The sequence below is a fragment of the Elephas maximus genome, chromosome 4 (assembly GCF_024166365.1).
Source record: "Elephas maximus indicus isolate mEleMax1 chromosome 4, mEleMax1 primary haplotype, whole genome shotgun sequence".
Taxonomy (NCBI): domain Eukaryota; kingdom Metazoa; phylum Chordata; class Mammalia; order Proboscidea; family Elephantidae; genus Elephas; species Elephas maximus.
Genome location: NC_064822.1, coordinates 125,132,260 through 125,156,927, shown reverse-complemented (window position 1 = coordinate 125,156,927; position 24,668 = coordinate 125,132,260).

The following is a 24,668-nucleotide window of genomic DNA, read 5'->3' as shown; positions in this document are numbered from 1 at the left end:
ACATACTCCAGTGGGCCTAAATTCCATAAAACCCATTATGCACTGGGTTTGTCAATGAACACATTTTCCTCACAGCTATACACAGGGTATCCACCTCCTTTTATTCCCATTGCCTCATGGATGTTTCAATGCAGAGAGTAGAAGAGAAAAGATGAATTGAAAGGCTGGGATGATCCTCAAAGGATCATCCTCCTCTAAGTGAGGGTTCACAGAGCAGAATTCTCTTAATTCTACATTTCTATTGTATGTGGCTGGCTCCAAGACTTCTAAGGAAGGCCAGAAACTACCCAGGCACCTCAGTAACACCTTCATAAAAAAAAAAACTTTTTTTTTTTTTTAGATCAACTAAAAATGATGAAAGGCCTTGCATAGAGACCATTTAACCCAGTCTTCTGAGGGATTTGTAGATAGGGAAATTGAGGCCCCCCAAAAGTGAAGGGCCAGTCATAGGTCATAGAGTAAAGATGAACTAGAACCTGAATATCTTGAGTCTTCCCAAGGTGACACATTATGATCATTACACACAAATGTTGGTCCCTACACTCGTATTTGAAATCTACCACCTACAGAGTTTAAGTTCACCTTAATCTGCTACAGACTGAAAATAAAAAAGGGTACTTCGGTCAACCAGACATGCTCATGTCCATAGCCCCAGCACCTAACTGGAGAAGAGAAGTTGGCATAGTCAGTCCCAGGAAACTGAGTGTAGCCCTTCTTCCCCCAGCACTTTCATCCCCCTGCAAGCAAAAGCCTCAGTTGCATACATGCGACTGATAAAAGACACAGTCATTTTTTTTTCTAGAAATCTGCAAGGCAGCTACGTAAGGTAAACAGGCTTCAATGGAAGCAACTGAAGCACTGGCCAGAGTTTTTCACAGCGTGTTCTAAATCCACTCCTATCGCCCGTAAGTTGTGCTTTATCAGTGAAGGACAGGAGCCCTGGCGGTGCAGTGGTTAAAGATGTGGCAGTCTGCTCTCGTAAAGATTAAAAACAAAAAAACAAACATGGTGCAGTCTAGTCCGACTCATAGCAACCCTATAGGACGGAGTAGAACTGCCCCATAGAGTTTCCAAGGAGCACCTGGCGGATGCGAACTGTAGACTTTTTGGTTAGCAGTCATAGCACTTAACCACTATAACACCAGGGTTTCCTTGTAAAGATTACAGCCTAGGAAACCCTATGGAGCAGTTCTACTCTGTCCTATAGGGTAGCTGTGAGTCGGAATTGACTATACAGCAATGGTGTTTTGTTTCTTTTGTTTTTTAATCAGAGAAGGGATATTGCTATTTAGGGGAGATGAGTTCATGTCTGTAGAGGGAGGGGGAAGGCAAGGAATTTTACACAGGTGATTGATTTCCTTAATTCCCAGCAGTCTGCGATGGCCTCTAGGCTCCAAGGTCACAGCTCAGTGGTTCAGCTGGCCTTTTAGCCCAAATCAGCGTGCCTCACAGCCCATACTTAACCACAACTTGACGCTACCTCCCATTTCTGAATATTTCTTCTTCTTTCAGGTACTCCTGCAGCTGTTCACATATGCCCTTCCATCTTCCACACCCCTACCTGCTGTGGTCTTCATTGTACCTCAGTCCTTCTCTAAATTGAGAAACATACAGAAAAAAGTGGGGGAGGGGGACTTACACCCTGAAAAGTTAAAGCTGTACCTTTGTATGATCACTTGGAGTCAGTGCAGTTATAACCCTAGAAGTGAGTGAGGACACTAAAATTGAATGGCAGTGCTTGGCTATCAGGTGCTCATAGATATGATCCAAAATCAGATTTGATTCTTTTTTTTTAATATTATCATTGAAATAAAAAAAATCAAAATGTAAAACTTCTCACCAAATTCAAGGAACCCCCAGGAATTCAGGGCCTAGGGCTTAAGAAATACTATTAGAGGTGAAGCTCATTTTTCTTTTTCGCATGTGTATGTACATAGGCCCTTGAGGACTTTGAAGATGAGTTGGTATGTGTGTGTGTGTACGCGCACACACACACGAGAGCAAACACACATGTGTGCATGCAGGGAGAAAGAGGTGGCGTTATAACTAACATTTATTGAGTGCCTGCTTTGTACAAGACAGGGTCAAGGACATTGTGTGCTTTATTTATCTAATCCTCCCAGCAGTCCTATGATATGTACCATTATTACCCCAGCTTTTACTGATGAAGAAATCAAGACTTAGGGAGCTGAACTAATTTGAACACAGCTAGTAAGTGGAGAAACCCTTGTCTGTGACCAAAGCCTGTGCCCCTAACCTAAACACTATAAAGGTTTTCTGTCTCACACTTATACATACCTAAAGAGGGATGTGTGGTGGTGAATTTTATGGGTCATCTTGGCTAGGTAATGGTCCCCAGTTGTCTGGTCAAACACTAGTCTAGACGTTGCTGAGAAGGTATTTTTTAACATGATTAACATACAAATTAGTTCACCTTAAATCAAACAGATTACCCTTCATAATGTGGGTGGGCCTTATCCAATCAGTCAAAGCCTTAAAAGCGAAATCTGAGGTTTCCTGAGGGTGAAGGATTCTGCCTCAAGACTATAACGTAGGCAAGACTGCCAGAATCTCTAGCCTGTCACTTGACCTACACATTTTGGATTTGCCAACTCCCACAGACGTGTGAGCCAATCCCTTAAAACAAATTTCTTCCTCTCTTCCTCTCTCTCTCTATAAATATCTTACTGGTTCTGTTTCTCTGAAGAAGCCTGACTAATACAAGATGTCAGCACGGTCTGCTTTTTTTTTTTCTCTCCCTCTTTTCTTGTCACCAGCTCTAGCTGTCCCAGAGCTGATTCTAGGTACTACACAACTGTCTCCTTCTGCATTCCTCACAGCACCCATCCCTGCACCAGGCACATGGTAACTGCTGATTAAACACTTGTTGGTTTGCTTTGAAGACACAAAATGCTTTAAACAATATAGATGTGTGTGGGGTGTGTATTATTGTTCATTTCAATTATCGTTATTGTTCTGCTCCCCATTTTATGGATAATTGAGTGCTGGCTGGAGCAAATCCAAGCAAATTAACTTTCTATTACTGACAGCAGAACAAGGAGACCAAAATCAGGACCATACCCCAAAACAGGCTCTCACATGCATTATCCATCTCCCCTGGGACCGCTCTTCTGTAGCAATTCTTAAAGAGACAAAGCCCCTGCATCTCTGTTATGGGTGTCTTGGTTTGGTAGTGCTGCCGTAGCAGAAATACCACAAGTGGGTGGCTTTAAAAAACAGAAATATTTATTTTCTCACCATTCTGGAAGCTAAAATCAGGGTCTTGGTAGTGTCAATTTCTTCTGTGGGCCTCCCTCATAGTTTCTGGTGACTGCCATCAATCCTTGGCATCCATCTTCCCCCTGTATTTATGTGTTTTTTGTGCTCTTTTTATAAGTCCAAAGTGATTAGTTTTAAAATCCATCTTACTCTGGTATGGCCTCATTTATGTAACAAAAGAAAACCTCTATCTCCAAAAAGGGTTAGGTACAGGGTTAGGACTTCAATGCATGTGTTTGAGAGACACAATCCAATTCATAAATGGGGGTAAGCTTTGGGGCAGAAATCATGAGGCTTAACTGGTGAGAGGCTTCCTCTGTGGCTTGGGGTGGGCGGGCTCATGTCCCTGTCCTCCTTCACATCTTCAAACAGGCACTGAAGGACACCGGGATATTTCCATTGTCTGCCTGAACAATAGCTTCAGCATCCCACCTCTGTCACTAAGGCACCATGTGGCGAGAATTGATTGAAAAATCACATGCTGAATCATGATTCAACATGCTAACTTAAAGAGACATTAGAGGCAGGAAATGAGAAAGAACTGAGCCGTATTACTTTACCTTCGGGATCCCAGGTAGTATATGTATACAGTCACCATGAGGTAACAGTGTGGAAGGGCTCCAAACTTTGGCATGATCTAACCTGCGAGTCTCTTTTCTTATTTTCCGGTCTAGAATCCTCTCCTTGAGGGATTGAGTGCTGTCTGGTGCTAAATGTTTCCAGTCAGGGAACTTCTAACATATCTCTAGAGATACTTCTGAATAAATTCATGAGTCCCATTCTTTTCTTTCAGTTTGCCTCACTGCCATTGATTATGTTTTTGGTACCAAGCTAAGCCAGTCCTCACTATGGTGTTTACAACTTTCAAATATTTGCTGTTTGTTATCATGTTCCCCTAAAGTCATTTCTGGGTCCTGGCTCTGTGTTTTGGTCTCTTTAATCTCTCCTCATAAATCAGTCACTCTGTTCCCTTCATCATTTTTATTGCTTTTCTCTGAACTCTCTCCAATTTGTCTACATATTTCTAGCACTGGGTGTCTAAATATAATTTGCTGGACTAAAAGCTATATTTGGAGGAGCCTGACCAATTTATCTCCTGCCCTGAATCTTTTCAAAGTCCTGGAGTATAATTCTGAAGCCACTGACCTGTTTACTCCCATTAATGCATAATAAATATTCCCTAGGACAACATTTTAATGTTGTCATGAAGCTGCATGTCACGAGGCTCCCTTAAAGGAAAGGTTATTTTGGTCCACAGTTAAACCATCTTGGAGTGACCCACTTCATGCCTTGGTACATTTTCTAATGAACGGTGTTCAAGAAAGATCCCAGGGTATTTTTTTCACAGGCAACCCCACACTTATGGAATAAAGCTATCTTGAAGTTGGCTGTTTAGTTAAGACATTCTCCCCTAGAAAAACTATGCTATTTTTGGTTAAGGCCTGATATCAGTCCACAAAATATGCCTAATGAAGCTTTAAAACATCTATAAAGCCCAGTGCGGGCAAGAATGTGGTGAAAGGGGAACCTCTGCACACTGCTAATGTGCAGTTGGAATCCCTGGGTAGTGCAAACAGTTAGTATGGTCAGCTGCTAACAGAAAGGTTGGACATTCAAGTCCACTCAGAGGCACCTCAGAAGAAAGGCCTGGCAATCTACTGCAGAAAAATCAGCCACTGAGAACCCTATGGAGCGAAGTTCTATTCTGACACACATGGGATTCCCATGAGTCAGAATCAACTCAACAGCAACTGGTTTAGTTTTTGTTTTTATTAAACTCTAGCTGTTATTTGGTACTCATAGTTAATATGTATTGAGGACCTACTCTGTGACTGGTGCTGCGCTCTGTACTTTACATATATTATCTCTAGCCCTCAATCACAGGTGGTTTTAACCCTGTTTTCTGTCATCAATGAGGAAGCAGGTTAGAGAGGTATATGACGTGATGAAAGCCACAGAGTTCTCCCTGACCATGGGAAGACTGGCGTGTCACCCAGTCACATGGGTGCTCTTGCCTCCATACCTGCTTTGATTCACTAGGGTTGTTGAACGGAGACAAGTGAAACCTGGCTCCAGGTTTTCTAATTAGAGCACTAGATGGACAGTTGTGCCACTGACCCAAACAAGAAAAATAAAAGGAAGGGATCTCTCCGCCACCGAGGAAGAAGAGCCAAGAATAGAGCACGTCCTTTGGACCCAGTATCCCTGTACTGAGACACTCCTGGAACTAGGGGACTGAGAAGGAGAGTTGTAATGCTGAAGACAGTGAGAAGCAGCAGCAGAGAAACAGTCGAAGCAGAACCAGGAGACCTGCAGCCCAAACTGCAGAGTGAGAAAACTGAGTGCGTTCAGGCAGCAGACTTGCCAGAAAAGTAGGGTGCTTCCGGGCACTTATCGGCAGAGCTATAAGAGCTTTGTAACACTTTCGAGAGCAGGGCAGAGGCTGAGGGGCCATAGAGAGGCGTGCCTGGGGGCACAGCTGAGAAGAGGCTGTCCTGATGGAAGAACTGTATCCTGAGCATTCCTCAACCTAAACTGTAACCTGTTACTTTCCTAATGAACCCTGTGACTCTGAGTATGGCCTGTAGGTTCTGTGTGGCCATTGCAATGAATTATTTAACTCAGCAGAAAAGTAGACAGTGTTGGGGTGGGTGTGGGGGGGCAGTTAGTGCCAGAACTGATAAAGGTGGCTGAGAGAGGAGGCACGTCTGACCTCAGCCTCAGAGGAATCAGCCTTGGGCTGTTGATCTTAATTCTCCTTCCCCCGTGTGAAGTTAGAGGAGGTCAGACGCTGCCCCCATGCCATTTTCACAGCTGGCATCAGAAGCGGGATTCTTCGCAATTATTCCAGACTCATGGAAGCATGGGGCTTTGTAAGAGAAAGAACAAAGAGGTTTAAGAAGTGAAACTTTTGATTATTAGATGGTTACTTTTGTTGTTGTTACCTACAATGGCTGAAAGGAAAGTTATGCTGAAGCTGAGGGGAGAAAAGCCTCATCTGGAGTGGCCTGGGGCAAAAGTCAGGCCAGATAAGCAAGATGATTGATAGGGGGCCAGGTTCTACTGGTTCCACCCTGCCAGAGGCCCAAAGCCACATGCATATGAATGGAAAGATAGTTAAGGTGTAGAGAAGAGAAGATGAAACTGGAATGTTTAAACAGGATTATGTGTTTTTCATTTATGTGTTTATTTGACTATACTATGGATATTGAGTGTTTCTCCTACCTAGTGTTGTAAAACTGACCTAAACATACGATAGAAATGAATATTGGGTATTATAGATTACAGAGGGCTTATAACTCTACCTTCAGCCAATACTTGATTGAATATGCTAAAAGGGGGATTAGAATTCACCCAAAAGAAGCTCAGGCGTTTTGTTTCAACCCAGTAGCCCTGTGTATAGAGTAGGGGCTTGACTTAGATTGAAAACCTGAGCCCCACCCAGAAATTTTGCATTTGAAAAGACACATAGACCTACCCAGAACTGCTGAGAGAACAGATTTACATTTGAAGGAAGGACCTGCAGGGGTTAAAAAAAAAAAAAAGGCGGTTTTGCTTTTTTAATTTCGAGCAAGCAAGTAGTTTGCCTTTGGGTGCGTTGAAGCAGTAAAAGTCAGTGCTCATCAGAAGGAACCAGCAAGTAGACAGCCTAGTATACTCAATGGGGTGACCACCTGGGTCCACTCAATAAGTGGAACTGACGGAAGTGCAGCAATGAAGAAATGGGATGAGTTTGGACGTGTTCCACTGGCATCTGCTGACCTAGCACATGGAGGCTAGGGATGAGAGAGAGAAAGGAGGGGCTGGTTGATCAGAAGTTCAGGGAATTGTATGGACTCCTGAGTTTATGGATGGAGCTCATTGACCTAGCCCAAAGGGGTTAGAGATGAAAGAGAGAGAGGGTCTATCCATTGTGACCTAGCTTGGATGGCTAGGGATGAGCGGACCAAAACACGACCAAATGAAAAAATGTTTGACACCGTGAGCTGGTGTAGATTACTACAATTTGATGGCTTGTTCTGGACTGGACTTTGCTTATGGATGCAGATGCTCAAAGTTCCAACCAGAACAAAAGATTCTTCAAGACCAAGGAACATGCTTGTCTTCTCAGAGTACTAGTTTGATAGGGATGGGCAATTGAAACATTGGCTATCTAAAATGGGAGGAGATAAAGGCAGGAAGCAGCTGGCTTACATGCTTTAGTTCATGTACTTACACTCAAAATGAGGGGGACAAGGGAGGATGACCACTGAAATACTTTCCTGTTTTCCTGATGGGTCTCGGAAAGAGGGCGGGGGAAGATGCTCATAGGATTATATGATTCAGTTGTGAGTGTTGATTGTTAACAGGGTTAATTGTGATTGTCAAAACTCTAACTGTAAAAGCAGTAACTGTCAAAGAGTAGACTAAGGGGAGGCGTTGCTGGACTGGAGCATGGTGCCTAAACCTGAAGTCCCTTAAAAGTTTTGCTATGTAAGGCTCAGGGCAAGGGAATAATCTTATCGCAGTTAAATTTTTATCAGACACCAGGAAGGGTGAAGCTGAGATGACTTTTGGAGAACTTGACCAGATCAGACAGACACTTGGTGGCAGACCTGAATGGCTGGTACCTGAGTAGCTTTGCTCTGATGACTCTTTTGCCCTACTGGAGGACTAATTGTTAATGACTGTTTTGGACTGGTAAAATGATCAGGAGGGGGGAAGCCAATCCCCTTCAAGTGGGTAAGAACTATGGCAAGAAAAGCCAGGATGTGGTGGGTGTGTGGTGTGATGGATTACTTTGTGTGGCCTTTCTCACCATGGTCTTCTAACTCCCACCCAAGTGATTGGATGAAACTGTGAAAATAAGGTAATTGTGGCCCATCAAGGGGATCGGTCAGTTTTGCCATTCTGCTAGGCTTAAAATGAGCCAACCCAGAGGTGGGAGGAGAGGATCTCACCACTACCAAGAAACAAAAGCCAACAGTAGAGCATGTCCTTTGGACCCAGGATCCCTGCACTGAGAAGCTCATGGAACCAGGAGACCTAGAGAGCTGCAACACTAAAGATGGCAAGAAGCAGCAGCAGGGAAATGGCAGCAGCAGAACCAGGAGACCAGCAGAAGACATCCCAGCCCATGGAGTGAGAAAGCTGAGTGTCTTCAGTTAGGAGGCTTGCTGGAGGAGTCAGGTGCCTCTAGGCACTTGGTGGAGCTAGGTTTGCCAACTTAGAGAGCTAGAGCTGAGCACCTTTTGGCCAAGGCTTACTGGTAAAGTGGGGTACTTCTGGGCACTTATTGGCAGAGCTAAAAGAGCTTTGTAACACTTGCCCAAGCAGGGTAGAAGCTGAAGGACCAGAAAGTGGAATGCCTGCAGGCACAGCTAAGAAGAGGCTGTCCGGATGGAAGAACTGTATCCTGAGCATTCCTCAACCTGAATTGTAACCTGTTACTTCCCTAATAAACCCATAACTGTGAAAAATAAACAAATAGTAAATAAAGGGAGAAAGGAGAACTCTTTCAAGTTACCTAGTTGAACCCACATTTATAATTTTACAAAGCCTAAATCTGAAGCTTTAGCCTTCTTCTCACATATACTGCCTCCTAAGTATCAAATTTATTTTTTAATTAAAAAAAGTACTTATTTCCCAACATTCTGGTGGTCTTAAACCATCTCTTTATTATGCCCGTAGTTACAAAAATTATCTGTTTAACACACAAGTATTTAATGTTTATGTTTTTATTATCAACAAAGTCATTAGCCAATGTATACAGCTAACATTCAGCTGAATTGAAGATTTTTACCAGCTTCTGCAGTCTGAAATCCATCAAACATGCACTCAGGATGCATTGATAATTACTGGCGATTGGGATGCGAAAGTTGGAAACAAAGAAAGATCAGTAGTTGGAAAATATGGCCTTGGTGATAGAAATGATGCTGGAGATTCCATGATAGAATTTTGCAAGACCAATGACTTCTTCATTGCAAATACCTTTTTTTCACCAACATAAACGGTGACTATATACACGTGGACCTTGCCAGATGGAATACACAGGAATCAAATCAACTATATCTATGGAAAGAGATGATAGAAAAGCTCAATATCATCAGTCGCAACAATGCCAGGGGCTGACTGTGGAACAGACCATCAATTGGTCATATGCAAGTTCAAGTTGAAACTGAAGAAAATTAGAGGAAGTCCACAAAAGCCAAAGTAGGACCTTGAGTATATCCCACCTGAATTTAGAGACCATCTCAAGAATAGATTTGACACGTTGAACACTAATGACCAAAGACCAGACAAATTGTGGAATGACATCAAGGACATCATACATGAAGAAGGCAAAAGGTCATTAAAAAGACAAGAAAGAAAGAAAAGACCAAAATGGATGTCAGAAGAGATTCTGAAACTTGCTCTTGAATGTTGAGTAGCTAAAGCAAAAGGAAGAAATGATGAAATAAAAGAACTGAACGGAAGATTTCAAAGGGCAGCTCAAGAAGACAAAGTATTATAATGACATGTGCAAAGAGTTGGAGATAGAAAACCAAAAGGGAGGACCATCTCAGCATTTCTCAAGCTGAAAGAATGAAGAAAAAATTCAAGCTTCAAGTTGCAACAGTGAAGGATTCCATGGGGAAAATATTAAGCAATGCAGGAAGCATCAAAAGAAGATGGACCCAAATTCTCATAAAAAGACCAGACTTAACAGTCTGACTGAGGCTAGAAGAATCCCGGTGGTCGTGGTCCCCAAACCTTCTGTTGGCCCAGGACAGGAACCATTCCCGAAGACAACTCATCAGACGTGGATTGGACTGGATAATGGATTGGAGAGAGATGCTGATGAGGAGTGAGCTACTTGTATCAGGTGGACACTTGAAACTGTGTTGGCATCTCCTGTCTAGAGGGGAGATGGGAGGGTAGACGGGGTTAGAAACTGGCAAAATGGTCACGAAAGGAGAGACTGGAAGGAGGGAGTGGGCTGACTCATTAGGGGGAGAGTAAATGGGAGTATGCAGTAAGGTGTATATAAGTTTATATGTGAGCTACTGACTTGATTTGTAAACTTTCACTTAAAGCACAATAAAAATTATTTAAAAAAAAAAAAGAAGATGATGCAAAGAATGTAAAGACATTATACCAAAAAGAATTGGTTGACGTTCAACCATTTCAAGAGGTAACATCTGATCAGGAACTGATGGTGCTGAAGGAAGAAGTCCAAGCTACACTGAAGGCACTGGCAAAAAATAAGGCTCCAGGAAATTGACAGAATACCAGTTGAGATGTTTCATCAAACGGATGCAGTGCTGGAAGCACCCACTCGTCTATGCCAGGAGATTTGGGAGACAGCTACCTGGCCAATTGACTGGGAGAGATTTTATGCCTATTCCTAAGAAAGGTGATCCAAATGAATGCGGAAGTTATCGGACAATATTGTTAATATCACGTACAAGTAAAATTTTGCTGAAGATCATTCAAAATCAACTACAGCAGTGAATCAACAGGGAACTGTCAGAAATTCAGGCCAGATTCAGAAGAGGACATGGAACCAGGAATATCATTCCTGATGTCAGATGGATTCTGGCTGAAAGCAGAGAACACCAGAAAGATGTTTTCCTATGTTTCATTAACTATGCAAAGGCATTCAACTGTGTGGATCATAACAAATTACGGATAACTTTGCAAAGAATGGGAATTCCATAACGCTTAATTGTGCTCATAAGGAACCTGTATGTAGATCAAGAGCAGTTGTTTGAACAAAACAAGGGGACACCAAGTGATTTAAAGTCAGGAAAGGTGTGCCTCAGGGTTGCATCTTTTCACCATATCTGTTCAATCTGTGTGCTGAGAAGATAATTCGAGAGGCTGGACTGTATAAAGAAGAACGGGGCATCAGGATTGGAGGAAGACTCATTAACAACCTGCGCTATGCAGATGACACAACCTTGCTTGCTGAAAGTTAAGAGGACTTGAAGCACTTACTGATGAAGATCAAAGACCACAGCCTTCAGTATGAATTGCACCTCAACGTAAAGAAAACAAAAATCCTCACAACTGGACCAATAAGCAACATCATGATAAACAGAGAAAAGATTGAAGTTGCCAAGGATTTCATTTTACTTGGATCCACAATCAACACTCATGGAAGCTGCAGTCAAGAAATCAAGAAACGCATTCTGCTGGGCAAATCTGATGCGAAAGACCTCTTTAAAGTGTTGAAAAGCGAAGATGTCACCCTGAAGACTAAGGTGTGCCTGACTCAAGCTGTGGCATTTTCAATTGCATCTTATGCATGGGAAAGCTGGACAATGAAAAAGGAAGAATGAAGAAGAACTGATGCCTTTGAATTGTGGCGTTGGCAAAGAATATTGAATATACCATGGACTGCCAAAAGAATAAACAAAATCTATCTTGGAAGAAGTTCAACCAGAACACTCATTAGAAGCAAGGATGGTGAGACTGCGTCTTGCTTACTTTGGACATGTTATTAGGAGGGATCAGTCTCTGAAGAAGGACATCATGCTTGGTAGAGTACAGGGTCAGTGAAAAAGAGGAAGACCCTCAACAAGATGGACTGACACAGTGTCTGCAACAATGGGCTTAAGCATAACAGTGATTGTGAGCATGGGAAGAACCAGGTAGTGTTTTGTTCAGTGGTATATAGGGTCTCTGTGAGTCAGAGCTTACTCAACGACACCTAGCAACAACAACATATTTTCCAAAATTTTGTGCAATGAATTATACTTCTTTTATAATTAGAAGAAAACTGTGCTGTTAAAGAAATATAAAAAAAATACCTCTCAAATATGCCCATTCTTCACTATACTCCTTGGCTAAACTCCCTTTGTCATATCCCACTTGGCTATTTCAATAGCTCCCTCACAAGTGAATAAGACTTTCTCCAAGTTCTTCTTTACACTACTATCAGAAAGAGAGAGAGAGTTTTTCTGAGGTATACTTCACAGGAGACAGGCCACATAATACCCAGTAATGTGTGTCGTGGTAATCCCCACCTTACTCATCTTAAAGCCCCATCCCACCCCAACACTTTGCTCTGCCCTCCAACCCCATCCATCCCTCATCTTTCCTTGGGATTAGCCAAAGAATGATGCTGATGAGGATGTCACTGCTTTATCGGTATCAGGAATGAAGATGAGCTTGAGGGATGAGGTGGGGTTGATGGATATAGGGCCATGATACCTCTAGAATGTCTCTATAGGAGTGAATTCAAGTAAGAATCTAGTTGGAATTGGGGAATTTGGGTAACTTGGGCTAGGGGTAATGGAGATTAGGGAACTTTTAATAGTGTTTGCCTACCAAGCTGTTTCTACTTTGATTTTATATTCTTTTGGGGGTGGGGGAGTGGGGAGCATAGGTTAGGCCTAATGAGATTGGAGAAGTTCTACTGCCATCAAGCTGCCCCTGGTTAACTCCCACTTCATCTTCCTGCTAACTCCGGGGTCTCTCATCACTCATTTCAGGCATCAGTTTCTCTTGTGAGTCTTCCCTGACACCCTAGTCTGAATCACATGTCCCTCTTCTATATTCTCATAACACTTCAGGTATACCTTGGTCTAACCACTTATCACACTCCGGTGTAACTGTCACTTTACTTATCTACCCTGACACTAGACTTAAGCTCCTTCAGGACAAGAAATGTGTCTTTCATTCTACATCCTGAGCACCAAGCACCGTCTGGCAAATGATGAATGATCAATAATTTTTTTTTTAATAGTCACATGAGTGAGCAGAGAAGAATTAAGGCTATGGGTAGTTAATCTCAAGAACATGATGGGCTACAGAGGGATAAGTGGCCTGCTATTCTACACCGCCAACAACTCTGATGGTTGAGCCAGAAGAAACAGGCTCGCTATATATAGTAAGCTAAAATAAACTAGCATGTGAATCAAATAGCCATTGCTTAAATGAATTGATGAGTTAATAAATTAATCTAAAACAAGATTCAAGCCAAAATTTGAAACAAAACAAAAGCCGCTGGATCCCCTAGAGCTGAAGGCACATATAGACAGCAACAACAACATAGCCTCATGATTTAAGAAAGACAGGCTGAGATTTGCCAGTCCTAGTGTCTTTTTTAGTGTCTTAGTCACCTAGTGCTACCATAAAAGAAATACCACAAGTGGATGGCTTTAACAAAGAGAAATTTATTTTCTCACAGTCTAGTAGGTTACAAGTCCAAATTCAGGGCCTCGGTTCCAGGGGAAAGCTTTCTCTCTCTGTCGGCCCTGGTTGAGGAGCTTCTCAGGAGCAAGGACCCTGTGTCCAAAGGACGCACTCTGCTCCTGGTGCTGCTTTCTTGGTGGTCTGAGGTACCCAACTCTCAGCTTGCTTCCCTTTCCTTTCATCTCTTGACAGATAAAAAGTGGTACAGGCCACACCCCAGGGAAAATCCCTTTGCATTGGATCAGGGAGGTGACCTGAGTGAGGGTGGTGTTACAATCTCACCCTAATCCTTTCAACATAAAATTACAATCACAAAATGGAGGACAACTACACAATACTGGGAATTATGGCTTAACCAAGTTGACACATATTTTTGGGGGGACACAATCCAATCCACGACAGCTAGTTAGGTGATAGTTGTTCCACGAATAGATTGTGAAATATGTGATATTCTACTCCATTGACTTCTAAACAGCCCTAACTTCCTCATATTTATACCCCAGGAGGAGCAAAGTCACTGCTACTTTTTGTCATTTGCAACCAAATTTAATTCTAATTTATACAACTTCTAAGGTTTGCTATGAGTTGGAATCAACTAGATGGCAATGGGTTTGTTTGTTTGTTTGTTTTTTGGTAAAGGAAATGAGTCTTGAAAGATGAACCAAAGTTGGCCAAGCACAGAAAAATAGATAGGGTGTTTCTGAAAGATAAGCAGCATGAGCACAGGAATGGAATGTGAAAGTGCATGAGGGGTAGTGGAGGTAGATAACAAGTCCAGGGTACATTGCAGGGCAGAGAAAAGCAGGATATAAGACTGGAAAACATGGGTAGGAACTAAGTCCCAGATAACATTGTAGGCCACACAAGACAGCCTGGGTTTTTATCTTCAGTAGGATGGAAAGTCATAAAGGCTTTTTAGACAGGGGAATGATACAGTTGGATTAACATTTAGAAAGATTGCTCTGGCTGTGGGGAAGGGACTAAAGGGGAGCAAGTTGGAGTCAGTTAAGTGGCTGCTGTAATAGTCCAGGCATCCATTGCTCTGAAATTTATCTGCAACTTCAAAGCAACACAAAATAAATCTACTCCTAGAAGTTAGAGATAACAGGGATTCTTGTGTTGAGCTATTGTGAGGAATTCATATGGCCAACTCCAGTCCTTTATTTGAAAAGATAGCCTATGAAGGATAGGATGTCTTAGAACTTTCTGGTCCAGCTTGGCCCAAGCCATCAGGCCCAACTTCCACCTATGAAACCAACAACCAAAAATAATTGATCCCTATTCCCTTGCCTTACTCTCAATCATTTCAAATGGATCTGCCTTGTCCTTCGTTCTGATCCTTTGCCTCATTTCCTGCTTGTGGTCTTAGAGTCAGCACTCAAAACTCCTGAGCAATTCTCTGATACTTACCTCTGGCCAGCCTCTGCCCCAATTCTTTGCTCGCCTTTGCAACAAAACCTCTATAAAGACTTTTCAGTACTAGTTGTCCTCAGTGTCTCTCTTCCTATTCTATCTTAAACCCTTTCTGTCACTGCACTGAAACTGTTTTTATCAAGATCCCCAATGACCTACATGTTGCTAAATACAATGATTAATTCTCAGCTCTCATCTTATTTGACAAATCAGCAGAATTGATTGGTCAAACTCCTTGATAAAGTTTCTTCACTTGCCTTCCGGGACACATACACTTTTGGTTTACACCTACTTACTGATTGCTTCTTCTCGTTCTCCTTTGCTCAATCTTCTCTTCTAGCTGATCTCTTAAATGTTGTTGCATCCCAGGTCCAGACCTTGGTGTTCTCCATCTACACCAAGTTTTCTCAAGTTTGGCATTATTGAAATTTGGGGCCAGATAATTCTTTGTTGTGGGGGCTGTGTTATGTTTAGCACCAGCCCTAGCCTTTATCCACTAAAAGCCAATAGCACCCCCTCCACTAGTTGTGACAGCCAAAATCATTGCCAAACATTGCCAAATATCCCCTGAGGGGCAAAATCAGCCCTGATTCAGAACCACTTAGAAGTTTTATAGAAAATTCTCCTTTAAATGTTTTAGACCTTGGTGATCTCTTCCAGTCTTGAGGCTTTAGATACTATCTATATGCAAATGATTCCCAAATTCATATCTCCAGACCAGACGTATTTCTTGAACTCCAGACTAGTATATTCAAGTTCCAATTTTAATATTTCACTTCAACATCTAACAGACATCTCAGATACAACATGCAATCTACCTCTTTTCAATTGAGGATAACTCCACACTTCCAAAAATTTTGGACCAAAAATACTTGAGCCACCCTTGATGTCACTCTTTTTCTCAAATCCTGCATCCTATGAAGAAACCTGGTCGACTCTACTTTCAAAATGCACCCAGAATCTCTATACTTCTTTGATCTGAGTCACAATTATCTCGCATTTGGGTTATCACAATAGCCTCCTAACTGGTCTATTGGTTCTATCTTTGTCCCCCCACTGTCTGCTCTCAACACAGCAGCCATAGTGCACCTTTTAAAACATGTCATATAATGTCACTCCTTGCTCAACACCCTCCAATGTCTTCTCATATTACTCAGAGAAAAGTATTGTAAAAATGGCGTCGGGGCAGTGTCTGGCCTCCTCTAACTTCACAAAGAGGAAGAAGAATCAAGATCAAGCCTAAGGCTGATTCCTATGAGGTGGGGGTCAGACATGCCTCTTCTCTCTACCTTCTTTACCAATTTTGACAGCAATCACCCCTCCCACAACACTCTCTACTTCTCTGCTGGGTTTTTAAATTCATCGCAATGGCCACACCGAACTCAAGACCATAGGTTACAATTCAGGTTCAGGAACACTCAGGATACAGTTTGTCCATCAGGACAGCCTCTTTCCAGCTGTACTTGCAGGCACACCTCTCCCTGGCCCTCAGTCTCTGCCCAAAGGCACTCAGCTTTCTCACTCTGTGGCCCAGGAAGCCCACTGTGCCATCTCCTATGGGTCTCTCCTATGGGTCTCTCCTGCCAGATCTCTCCTATCACCACTTCTCACTGTCTTCAGGGTTACAGCTTAATCTCTCTCTCTCCCTCTCTCTCGCTGTCTGTCTGTCTCTCGGTCTCCTACTTCCAGGAGCTTCTCAGCACAGAGATCCCAGGCCTAAAAGACGTGCTGGCTCCTGGCTGTTCATCCTTGGTGGTGGTGGGTTCCCCCTTTCCCTCCCGTCTTAGTCATCTAGGGCTGCTATAACAGAAATACCACAAGCTCTAACAAAGAAAAATTTATTCTCTCACAGTCTAGTAGCCTACAAGTCCAAATTTAGGGCTTCAGCTCCAGGGGAAGTCTTTCTCTGTCGGCTCTGGAGGAAGGTCTGTGTCATCCATCTTCCCTTGGCCTAGGAGCTTCTCTGCACAGAAACCTCAGGTCCAAAGGACACGCTCGCTCCTGGCACTGCTTTCTTGGTGGTGTGAGGTTCCCATGTCTTTCTGCTCACTACTTTCTTTTATATCTTAAAAAAGAGATTGGCTTAAGACACTATCTAATCTTGTAGATCTCATCAATGTAACTGCCACTAATCCATCTTATTACATTAAAAAACCCAGTGCCGTCGAGTCGATTCATAGTGATAGGATTTATAACACTTAGGGAAATAACATCAGGTGACAAAATGGTAGACAATCATACAATACTGGGATTCATGAGCTAGTGAAGTTGACAGATGCTTTTAGGGGACAAAATTCAATCCTTGACACCTGCCTCTGGGGTGGTTCATTTCAAGCCCAGCAGGATGGCAAAACTGACCAATCCCTTTGGTGGGCCACAATTACCCTGTCACACAGTCCTGCCCAATCTCCTGAGTGGGAGTTACAAGACCATGGCAAGAAAGGCCACACAAAACCAATCCTTTACACAGAAAGTATCAAAGTCCTTACAAGGGCCTACGAGTACCTACATGATCTGGCTTCTTGTTACCTCTCTGAGCTTATACACTGTTACTTTCAATTATCATCAGCTGAGGGGAGTAGGTTTGGAAGGAAAGATCAGGAGTTCATCACGTTCAAATGTTCTTAAACATCCAGTGGAGGTGTGGAGTTGACACTGGATCTCTAAGTCTGAAACACAGGGAGTTCTGAGCTGGAGGTATAAATTTGGGAGTTATCAACATATAGATGGTATTTGAAGACATGATCCTGAAACAGATCACCAAGGGAGTGAATACACGTGAAGGAGTCCAAAGTCTGAGTCCTGGGGCACCCCAATATTAAATGAGTGGGAAGAAGAGGAGGAACAGCAAGGTGACTGAAAAGCAGCAATGCATGAGATAAGAAGAAAACCAAGAGAGTGTCACACCCTGCAAGCTACATGAAAAAGTCTATCAACGAGCTAAAATCTGTGAGTCAAGGGTTTCTCTCTAAACCTAGATTCATCTCAGAGACTTCTCCAGGAAATGCATAATCAAACCACTTGTATACCAAAACGCAGCACAGAATGTAAATATTTCTTTCATCGCTGTGCTTGATCGCCCATTAATTTATCACGTGCAGTTTCCATCTCTTTTCCTATTTATGATGGTCGAAGTTTAACTAAATAAACTGAAGCTTAGGTGTTATATGAATAGAGCAAATGTATATGAAATAACATAAACACATATGACTATTATCTGAATTGTAATAATTGCAATATTATCTAATTACTGCTCTTGTCATTTACCAAAATGAGTAGCTAAGGACCAAAACTGGGAGGAAAGAGCTGATTTCAAGGATTTCACCCAATACTTACTGAATGTTTGGGACCACTTGACTTAGTTATTTCTTCCAGTGACATAAAAACCAAAAAAAAAAATCCAACCAGTTGCCGTCAAGTTGGTGCCAACTCACGGCAACCCCATGTTTCTCGGAGGAGAACTGTGCTCCATAGCATTTTCAATGGCTGATTTTCAGAAGTAGATTTCCAGGACTTTTTTCCCAGGCACCTCTGCTAACCTTTCAGTTAGCAGCCAAGTGTGCTAACATTTGCGCCACTCAGGTACTCCTTTGCAAGGCACAAACAACGCCACAACTAGAACTCAGGTCGATGTCTTTGTGAGAAAAAAGACACCTGTTATATTTCTTGCTCACAACAGATAAGTGCCCTCTTTGAAACATTTACTCCCTCATAAAGCTGAAGCTGCCTGGTCTTTGCTTCTCATCACCATAAAGGTTATTATTAAAAGGAAACTTTGCGGCCATATTTCCTCCTAACAAGTATTGACCTGCAGGAAGTAAATATTAGTGATGGTTCAGATTTGTAGGACAGCATATGTTTCAGGAGTCCCTGGGTGTTACAAATTGTTAACACTTGGCTGCTAACCTAAAGGTCGAAAGCTCACGTCCACCCAAAGGCACCTCAGAAGAAAATCCTGGCCACCTACTTAGGAAAAACCAGCCATTGAAAACCCCATGGAGCACAGTTCTGCTCTGAAACATATGGTGTTACCATAAGTTGGAATTGACACAACAACAACCGTTTTATTCATTTGTTTGTTTGTTTTTTAATACTCTTTCATATTATCTATTTCTGGTTTCCCTCAGGTACATAATTTTTCTGTGATCTCCCTGAATATAATCACGTATCTGTATGCCCCAAATTTTACTAAAAATGTGGAAATAAATTTTTTACAAGCACCATTTTTACAACAAGATGATAAATAGAATCCCAAATGCAATGTAAGTTTCAGTCATACTTCTTGGTTTTGAATCAAATTCCATAAAAATTAGTCAATCCTTCTGAAGTTCCTGTAGAACAAACAAGCACAAGCAGTCATGTTTTAGCAATTATGTGGCTGAAGTCAGACCAGACATGAGTTTTGAATGTGTGAATGATACAGCCCTAGAAGGGTTAGCTAGCACACTAAATGAACATAAGATAGAACGATTGTCACATCTCCTAGCTAAGTGGCATGCATGACTGTAAGGTACTCAGTGGTCATTAATTGATTGAATGAATGGATAAAGACCTGGATTTGTGATGAAAATTTCAGTTTAAAAATATAGGATCAAAAAACTTGACATAGATCCTGAGGAAAAAAAGGTCTGAAATTTTTAATCCACTTCGAATACAAATTAACCAGCAGCATTATAATATATAAAAAGTTAATATAATCTTAGGACTAGATGGAAGCTTCTAGATCAAGTACAGTTATTGTCTCTACATTTGGCATGAATCAGACCTCACCTGGAATGTTAAGTTCCAGGGAAGACACAGTAAGAAGGCCATTGAAAATCCCAATTGTCTCTAGAGGAAGGCCCAGATTGCTTAGCACACAGGGACATGGACATAAAGCTGTTCAATAAAGAAGTACTGAGTTGCCTGAACAGACAACGAGGAGTATGGAAATCGTATCACATGAAAAATGACTAAGGGATGTTAAAAGGAGGCAGATTTTGGCTTAACATTAAGATCATGGAAACCCTGGTGGCATAGTGGTTAATTGCTACGGCTGCTAACCAAAGGGTCGGCAGTTCAAATCCGCCTGGCGCTCCTTGGAAACTCTATGGGGCAGTTCTACTCTGTCCTATAGGGTCACTATGAGTTGGAATTGACTCGACGGCACTGGGTTTGGTTTTGGGTTTATTAAGACTATACTATTATGGGTTGAGTTGTATCTCCCCCAAATATGTATTGGAACGCTAACCTCTGTGCCTACGGATGTAATCCCATTTGGGAATAAGGCTTTCTTTGTTATGCTACTGAGGTCATATCAGTGTAGGGTGCGTCCTAAACCTAATCACTCTGAGTTTTATAAAGAGCAGCATAGACATAGACAACAAGCACAGACACAGGGAAAACGGACCTATCTGAAGATGATGAGGCAGATAAATCTTCAAGCCCAGGAACCCCAAGGATAGCTGGCTACTTACTAGAAGCTGAAGGAGCTCTGTGGCTTAGTGGTTAAGAGCTATGGCTGCTAACCAAAAGGCTGGCAGTTCAAATCTACCAGCTGTTCCTTAGAAATCCTGTGGGGCAGTTCTACTCTGTCCTATAGGACTATGAGTCAGAATTGGCAATGGGTTTGGTTTTTTGGTTAGAAGCTGAAGTAGACAAAGGACTTCCCCCTAGAGCCACACTTGAATTTGGACTTCCCAGCCCCCTAAACCATGAGAAAATTAATTTATGTTCTTTAAAGCCACTTACTTGTGGTATTTCTGTTACAGCAGCACTAGATAACTAAGACAGAGCTGCCCCATGATGAAATGGGATGCACAACAAAGCAGGGATCTTAGTATGAAGAGTGTTCCAGCAGAAGATAAATGGCCATTTACCAGGAATCTACAGGGTCACTATGAGTCGGAATCGACTCGACGGCACTGGGTTTGGTTTTTTGGTTTTGGTACCAGGGATGTTACCAAAGAATCACTTACACTAGGTGGGAGATTGAAATGGATGACTTCCAGGAACTTCGGAGCTCTGAGGTCTCTGGAACAGACCTGGGGCCCAAAGAGGAAGTCTTCCTGGCTGGCTCAGGACACAGCAGGGACAGCCCTACTTCCCTCTCCAGTGTGAGTCCCTACTATGCATCCTTTTCTTCAAAGAGGCATGCCACTGGGCTCCAGGCTGCAACTTTACTGTTTGCATAGTCAAGGATAATCCTTTGTGGCATCACTTGTGACACACTGGACACAGCCACAACACTGTCTTCCCCTTAAAAGGAGCCCTTGTTAAACTCTTGGCTGTTAACCAAAAGGTTAGTGGTTTGAACCTACCTAGCAGCTCCATGGGGGAAAGACCTGGTGATCTGCTCCTATAAAGATTATAGCCTAGAAAACCCTACGGGGCAGTTCTACTCAGTCACTTGGGGCCGTTATGAGTCACAACTTACTCCACGGTACCTAACAATAACAACAACCATGCGTCATGTTCCACTTGTTTTAAAAGGAAGCTGTTTTTTAAGCTGTTCTTCAGAAGCAGTGATCTTGGCTGGGAACTTTGTACCTTACCCGATAGCCAGTTCTATGTGCTTCAAACATTTTACAAGATGGGAGTATGGAGTGGAGGGGGGAGAAGAGTGGTGGAATAGGAGCCCTCCTGTTGCCTTCCTCACACAAACACCCTGAACGTAGAAGGCAGAAGCGTACAATCCCCAGCATGTAGTGAGACACATGCGTTTGGTGGTGTTTGCATGAAGCAACAGTGGCATCTAGTGATGAGATAAGTTAATCACACAACGGCTCAGTTAACTGAGAAAAAAAGATGATAAAACTCAAGCCTTCTAGCCCTCCAACCAGACCAGATGGGGAGTTGGTCAGGGAACTGGAAAAGTTGATAAAACAGGGAATCATAATCGTGACACATACGGAGCTTATAAACACTTTAACCTAAAGTACATCTAGCTGTGCATTCGTTCACTGATCATTTGATGCATCGCCAGGACCTTCTGGGAATGCGGATTCACGGCACCCCTTGCTCGTCTATGTTGCCTAAATCAGACCACTAGGCATCACCTTCGATGTCCAGCTTGGACTTCTGTGAACGGAGTGAGAACCTTAAGACCCCTGTGAAGCCACCTGAGGGCAGATTCCCGCCACTAATTTTTACAGTTTTTTTTTTTTCTCTTACAGCCTTTCTTGTTAGTCATTGACTTTTTATGTGTTTTTAGCAAATCAGCTTTATCGTCTTTCCAAAGCATCCAACTTAAATTTTATAAAAACTGAAACTCTTCCCTTTTTCACTCATATTTCATCTGTTCATGGAATATTTTACTAAATACAAGTGTTGCAAGCACAGACTGGAACAAATGGAAAGATGGCTACCCAATGTTAAAACAAAAATCACATTAAGACAATAATAGAAATTCATTGACCTTTATTTAATATACGATTTGCAAATTGGGGTAACACTTGACTAGAGAGTCAAAAATGCTCCAAAGAGGAAAGAACTTCCAAAGATTCTTATATCCCATCTTATCATTAAGGGCTAGAATAGAACTGACAAGTGATTTGTGGTCAGGAAGGATGTCATGCAGCATGGTCTTGAAGAACAATTAAAATAATTACTGATTTACCCTAAAACATAGCTCTAGTCTGACTTTTGGAGTTCTGTTGAAACCGCACATAGATAATTCTTCAAACGACCACAATGCCCAAGGTTAGACTATTGTTTGACTTAAAGGTGACTTAGGTTTTCTCAAGGTTCAAGGTTCAAAGATCATCTCAGGCCATAGCTTGGTTGGGTCACTTCAACCTCCAGGGACCCAGAAATCCGGATTTCATGAAAATTGAAACTGTTTCTCACGAGGTAAAACTTACCTATGCTCCATTCTTTTTTCCCCCCTTAGCCAGGAGGGGGAAAAAGAAAAAGATCCTATTTACATTTACATCTCTCTTTTTAAATTTTAAAAGATTTAATGAGTCGGAATTGCCTCAGTGGCAATGGGTTTGGTTTGTTTGTTTTATTGTATTTATTTCCCTTCTCTCACTCTTCTCCAGCCCCTGTGCACCCCACTCCCTTCACTTACAGCAGACTCTCATCTCCTGTTCACCTGAAGCGGAGATTCCTTCACAGCCTCCCTTCTCTACCTGTTATACATCCCCTTCTTGTCTTAACATTTCTCAGTATCTTCGTTCTTCCCTCTTATCTCAAAGAAAGGGACACCCTAGTTCTTGTGTATGCACTTACCATGTGGCATTTGCCATCTCTCCACTATCTCTCTGTCCCTGCTAGACTTCAAGCTCCTTGAGGGATGCTCCAGAGTGCTTCACCTGAGTATGTCGTCATCGATGCCAGGAAAAGCTTTCCACTGGAGTTCCAGATAACAAAAAAAGAACCTGGTTTGCAAGTACCTGCATGGGGACCTTTGGCACTACAGCAGTCCCTGACGAGAGTGATGTGCTCTCTGGTTGACTTCCTAAGACTGTTCCCAGCTTCTACACCAGTGGTGCACTCCATACACATGTGGAAGGTAGGGGCATGCACGGCATTCTTTCCAGAACATCATTTTAAGTCACACCGTTACTCTGACCTACAGTTTGTCGCCAGTGAAAAACAGAGTGGGCCAGATTGGTGATTTTTAAGCTTTGCTTTCTAGAACACCAAGGCTTCAACACAGCATCTTCAGCAGTGATCTAGGCAACAAAAGAGGAAAGGAGCGAGTAGGCCTTTGGCTTCTGCACACCCCTTCATCCAGAGTCGCTCTGATAGTGCTGAGGAGATTTGGTTCAAATACAGGGTTCTGCTGTAGATCTGAAGAAGTCCAGAAGTACACTCCTAAAACATACCAGGATATAGTATGTGATAAAGATGGCATCTCAAATCAATAAGGAAAAGATGGATTATTTAATAAATGATGCTGGGAATACTTGGTAAACATTTGGAGGAAATGTTAAGATAGACTGTTAGTTCACACATTATGCAAAAGGAAATTCCAGATAGATCAAAGATTTAGACATGAAAAATGAAACTGTAAAAGTAGTAGGAGAAAAAATGGAAAATTTTTAACAAAGAAGTGGATAATGCCTTTTTAAATATCTCACAAAGCTCAGAAGCTCTAAAAGAATGTTGATAAGCTTGACGAAATAAAAATGTTTTTAAGCCTATATGTTGTTGTTAGGTGTCGCAAGTCAGTTCTAATCCACAGTGATCCTATGTACAACAGAACGAAACACTGCCCAATCCTATGCCATCCTCACAATCCTTGTTATGTTTGAGCCCATTTTTGTGGCCACTGTGTCAATCCATCCTTTTGAGGGTCTTCCTCTTTTTCACTGACCCATTGCACTGGGTCAATGAGGCAATTGAAAATATCATGGCTTAGGTCAGTGCACCTTAATCCTCAAAGTGACATCTTTGATTTTGAACACTTTAAAGAGGTCTTTTACAGACGATTTGCCCAATGCAATATGTCATTTGATTTCCTGACTGCTTCTTCCGTAGGCATTGATTGACAACGTCAATCTTTTCTCCATTTATCATGATGTTGCTTATTGGTCCAGTTGGGAGAATTTTTGTTTTATGTTGAGGTGTAATCCATACTGAAGGCTGTGTTCCTTGATCTTCATCAGTAAGTGCTTAAAGTCCTCTTCGCTTTCAGCAAGCAAGTTTGTGTCATCTGCATATCGCAGGTTGTTAACGGGTCTTCCACCCATCCTGATGCCACATTCTTCTTCATATAGTCCAGCTTCTCGGATTACTTACTCAGCATACAGATTGAATAAGTATGGTGAAAGGATGCAACCCTGATGCACACCCCTTCTTGATTTTAAACCATGCAGTATCCCCTTGCT